Source organism: Pinus tabuliformis, chromosome 1_2, assembly GCF_031772625.1.
Source record: "Pinus tabuliformis cultivar Carrire ecotype Pingquan chromosome 1_2, CPIR1, whole genome shotgun sequence".
Classification (NCBI taxonomy): Eukaryota; Viridiplantae; Streptophyta; class Pinopsida; order Pinales; family Pinaceae; genus Pinus; species Pinus tabuliformis.
Genome location: NC_142298.1, coordinates 489,821,289 through 489,827,288, shown reverse-complemented (window position 1 = coordinate 489,827,288; position 6,000 = coordinate 489,821,289).

Sequence of the window (6,000 nt, the reverse complement as noted above, 5' to 3'; positions counted from 1 at the left end):
GTGCGATGAGCTTGGATGTTTCGGTTATGTTCCGACAGAACAGTTGGCACGGGCAGTAAACGTGGCAATGGTTACGGTGTTGTCACATGGTGCAGGTAACGACAGGTGGTTATGTTTAATGCCACGGGGGAGGGCGAGGGCCTAGCCCCTTGCCCCCTCGGCTCATGGTCTCATGGCGTTGGGGTGTATAGGGGCTAGGCCTTAGTTTGGCCCCCCAATGCCATATGCGCTGAAACCTTTGTTTAAATAAACATTCCCGCCCACCTTTAAACAAGTATCATGTGTGGTTAGTTGGTAAGCCTTGTGGTTTTTTGTTGTGAGGTCCAAGGTTCAATTCCGAGGGAGGTCAATCTAGACTCCAAAATTTTTGTTGTGGCCATCGAGGTGCCATGTGGCACCCTTTGGCTGGGCCACGTGGCAACCTCCGATTGATCCACTTGACCCCACCATAAACTAATAAAAGTATGCCATTTCAAACCAATGAAACCATGCCACTTGGCACTACCTGATTTGTCGGAGCAGCCTAGTCCTATGGGCAGTCACCCTGCCATGTCGGTATCCTAGTCAGCCTATCACGTTAGCAATACAGAGTACTGACTGTGCAGTGCTGCTCATTTTTTCGCCAAATTCACATGTTTAAGAAAATAGACAGAACACATTTCTAGGAGCATATGATGCTCATTTTGTGTGAAATGAGTTGCCCCGGACTAAGGATGATGAGTACTATGCGGTCATTCAAGTTCCACACCGATATGACAACTTTGAATTTTGAGCACATTTTTGAGCTCCATATCACTTAATTTCAACGATTTCATTGTGGTATTTCTTCAACTACATCCTCATCCTATTAAAAGTATGATTCCCCTCATCCATCTCTATTTTATTCTCCTCTTGTACTGATTTCTCTTCCTGAATCTGCAGTTTTCTAGTTGAAGATATAGTGACTCTAGCTACTGGAACTTCTACCTCTTAAATATACTCTCTTATTATCTTCTCCTTGCCTTTGGATTTGGTTATATATGGTGTAGCCTTTATCATTGCTTCTTCGTCATTAATCCTAGTTGTCCTTTCTAGAGAAACCTTCTTCAATTCCTTGTTTTCCTGCAACAACTCTGCAATAACCATGTGTGCCTTCTTTAACTTCTTTTGTAGTTATGTAATATATTTTTCTTTATAATAAGGAACATCATCCTTTGGTATGGTTTCCAAGGCTTCAAATTTCTACTCCAAGGAAAACTTCTTTGTAGTAGATCTAGTGAGAGGCTTCTTGGGGACATTCACTACTTCAGGAGAAAAATGCAACTTCTTATGTTTTTCCTTTTATGATGAATGAACTACAACTGAGGGCCTTTTCATAGAACTTGGCATTTTTTATTTTATGTCTCTTTCCAAGACCTTTATTATAAGTAAGCCTCCCAATTATTTCCCATTCAGAAAGAATAACAACAAACGACAACAACAACCAACTAACTAAATCTTCTCAAAGTTGAAATGTTGTGTTGAATATAGAAAGTATAAGCATTGATAACTATTTCTCCTTCCATCAGGAATGACATTTAGAGAAAACATGGCCACAATGGAACCACAACATAAATGATCTGGCAACACATATTGTTGATACTATATTAGCAGATGATCAATCTGAGAAGATTGAAGAAACAACTAAATCTGAAGCAGCTGAGGAAAACACAAGTGTTGGACATGTAGTGAACACTTTTGATCTTATTCTTAATATTGATAATAAGAGTGTTGAAGAACCACCTCAAAGTGAAGCTCCACCTCAAAAACAAACTGGTCGTTATAATCTAAGGAGAAAGGGTCCCATTTTTTATTAGGAAGTGATGAGACAAGAATTAAAGAAGAAATTGTTAAGAATACTTGCACCACCAATCAACCCTACTTAGAATACACAAATAAGTCTAGAAGTGTTACTTCTTATAAGAATACCTCTGCCAACAATAAAAGCAAGTCCATCACTCGAAAAGTTTCTAATCAAGCTACACCTCCACACACTTCAACACTGCCTTCTAAAAATGAAACAATTAATTATAATATCGTTGAATATTTAAAGAGAGCTCACACCAACATTTCCATCTTTGAACTTGCTAAGATAACAAGCTAGTGTGAACTACTTGTCCAATACTTTTCAGAACCTTCATTAGGTGACAAAGCTTCTACTTCTCAAAAGGCATCAGGTAAGTCTTCTGGTATTCTCGAATCTATGTTTAATGTTGTAACTTTAGATGCTAATAATCTCTTCCCTGCATTTCTGCTAACTTTTAAAATTTTTAATTACAATTTCCATAATTGTTTGGTTGATTTAGGTGCATTTGTGAATGTAATTCCATTATCTATTGCTAAGAAAATTAATGCTAGATGGGATAGAAATGATGAGCAAATCATCCAACTAGATAGATCCCTTGTCCAAGGTATTGGTGAACTCAAGAATGTTATTATCTGATTATGATATGATCACCGGGTACACCAATGTATGAACATTGCAATTGTGGAAATCCTTGAAGCCTATGGCATATTTTTGAGTCGAGACCGGTGTAGCAAATTACAAGGGTAATTCTCTACAAATTGGTCACACTTATGGCTTCCATATAAGGGCAGAAACAACTAGATTCAAGTGGAGAGTGAGGGTTATAATGAGCCTGTTTCCTTTGTTGATTTAATTTTTGGAAATTGTTTTTTGGAAACTGAGCATGGGTGTTAGCCAGCACAACCATCATTCGTCCCACCAGATACATAGTTGGAGCTCCTTCCTTGTACTCCGACTGGTGCTGGTGAATCCTATGATATGGATGTACATAATAGGAATAATCGTATAGGAATGAATATAGTACCTAACTATATATATATATATATATATATATATATATATATATATATATATATATATATATATAATGTACTTCGATGGTTCTAAAACACAGGATGGCTCTGGAGTTGGTTGCATACTCATAGCCCCACATAATAAGAAGTACATCCTATCATGATATTTAGAGTTCGAGTGTACAAATAATATTTCCCAATATGAAGCACTCATGCTTGGGTTAACAAAATCCATCAAACTGAAGGTAGAGATTATCAAGGTAATTGGTGACTCAGAAGTAGTCACTTGTTAGGTATGAGACACAATCCACTGTGTTTCACCAAATATTAAAATTTACGAACAATAGGTATGGCAATTGATTAATTATTTTAAAGCTTTTAATATTATTTATGTTCCTAGATGTAGAAATTTCATAACAAATACATTAGCTAATGCAGCTGCTAGAATGTCACCTTTCACACATGGTTTTTCTATAGATATTATATATAAACCATCTGTGCCTGATAACATCACTAATTTTCACGTTTTCAATGATGAACAATAGATACTGCATTTTATGCCCAATGCAGACATGTTTAAAGATGCCACCATTGAGTAGGATGAGCACGACTAGGATTTGAAAGAAGCATTTGATATGATGAAAGGTAACACTATGCCTAACAAAGTAGCGTCCATGGAAAAATTATATGACCTACAAAACCAACTTGGAGGACCAACTAATACTAAGACTCAGAGCTCAAATTTGTTATCCAAACAAGTCAACTTGGGAACTCAATATTATCTGAAATATGTAAACCTCAATATGTGTTGTTCTCCACAAGAACGACAAGCATTCATCTGCTTATTCAAAGCATATCGAGGTGTTTTCACATCGATGTATGACGATTTGAAGATATACTATACTCATATCATCTAGCATGTCATTCTCATTAGAGAAGAGGTGAAAACTTTTCAGCAGAAGCTAAGGAAAGTTCATCCAACGTTGGAACCCATAATTCAAAAGGAGCTAAGGAAGCTGCTAGATGGTTGAATCATTTTCATAGTTATACATACTACTCGGGTTTCGAATTTGGTCTGAATTTTGAAGAAGTTTAGTGAGATAAGGTTATGGGTCGTTTTTTGCAATCTTAACTGGGTATCGGATAAAGATAATTACCCATTTTCATCCATGGAAAAAATCCTCCAAACGATATCTGGGTCTGAGATGTTCTCATTTCCAGATCATTTTTCTAGTTACAATCATGTGCTAATAGAAAAATAAGATCATCTTAAAACCACCTTCAGGACCAAGTGGAGAACATTCACCTTTAAGTGTATTGCATTCAGACTTATCAATATTGGTTCTACTGTTCAAAGAGTGATGGACATCGCTTTCCATGGTTTACTTGGTCAAAGTGTAGTTGTTTATTTTGATGATGTAACTGTATTATTTAAAAGAAGAAAAAACCACGCGCGTCTTCTAAAGAAAATATTTTAGCAATGTCACAAATATGGGATTTCTCTCAATCCCAAGAAAAGCATCTTTTCTGTGTTAGAAGGCACTCTCTTAGGACACATCATTGCAAAGAGTGGAATCAAAGTTGTCCCCAAAAGGGTCAAAGCTATAACTTAGATCTCATTCCTAGTAAATAAGAAATCTATGTAATATTTCTTAGGGAATATTAATTTCCTGTGAAAATTCATCTATGATTATGCTTAGATAGTCAAACCATTACAGGAGATGATTAAGAACGATGAGAATTATAAATGGGAAAAAAGGGAAAAGGATGCTTTTTCTCAGATTAAGAAAGTTATTACTGATGCACTTGCATTATTTAGTCCTAATTATGGCAAAAGATATCCAACTTTACACTTTCGCTTCAGATTCATCTATTGCGGTTGTATTGACTCAAAATGATGCTGAAGGAAATGAATGACCTATTTCTTTCATGAGTGCTGGCTTATAGGGGTCAAAACTAAATTATCCTTCCATTGATAAACATGCTTATGCTGTGTATAAGGCAATAAAATATTTCAGGCCCTATCTCCTTAAAGCTCATATGATAATATATGTGCCTCATCTAGTGGTCATAAAACTCTTTTTGTAGCAAGAGTTGGGTGAAAAGAAGGAAAATTGGAAGACCTGTTTACAGGAATATGATCTGGAGTTTAAGCTAGTTCATACCATTAAGGGTCATGGCCTCTGTCAACTAAAGTGAGATATTCTCCTACGAAAGACATTTCAGGATGGGAGAAGGAAAGAGAAATGTATAATGTTGAAAAAGTTCCCCATACCAAATCAACAATGTCATGGTATTTAGAAATATGAAAATTATTAGAGAATGACACCTTTCCCATGCATTTATAGAGCAAAAAAAGAGGGAAATCCACAATAAGTCTCTATCCTATCAGCTCGTTCATGGAGTGCTTTTCAGAAATCACCACAACAATGTCTTGCTAAGATGCCTTGAACTTGAAGACGCGAAGAAGGTACTAAGAGATCTACATGATGGACCAACAGGTGGTCAGTTTCTGAGAGATATGAATGTGCATAAAGTTATGAGGGCTAGTTATTATTGGCCCACGTTATTAAAATATGCCCATGCTCATGTCCATAAGTTCCTAGCTTGTCAAAGATGCGCCGACCGAGATTAGGATTCAACCACCCCATATGCTCCTAGTAGCAGTCGAGGAATCATTCGAAGAGTGGGGAATACATGTTATTGGATAAATATTTCCACATTCATCAAAGAAACACTGAAACATTATAACAAAAACAAATTATTTTACTCGGTGGATAGAAGCAGTTCCAATAAGACAAGTTAATGACTACGAAGTCATCTACTTTTTGAAGAATAACATTATAACTAGGTTTGGAATTCCAACCTCTCTTGTCTTTGATAATGCAAATTATTTTTCTTCATTGAAACTTTATGAATTTGCATTAGAAAATGGCATTTTATTAAATCATGCATATAACTATTACATGCAAGGAAATGGTAAAAGCGAATCAACAAACAAAAATATTATTTGAATAATAAAAAACCATTTTCTCTAAGAAAAAGAATTGGCACAATTCTTTGACAAATGGTTTATGGGTTGATCATGTAACTCCTAAGCCTTCCCTCAAAACATCACCATATTTTTTGGTTTATGGTAAAGAAGTTTTATTGCGTCCAAAA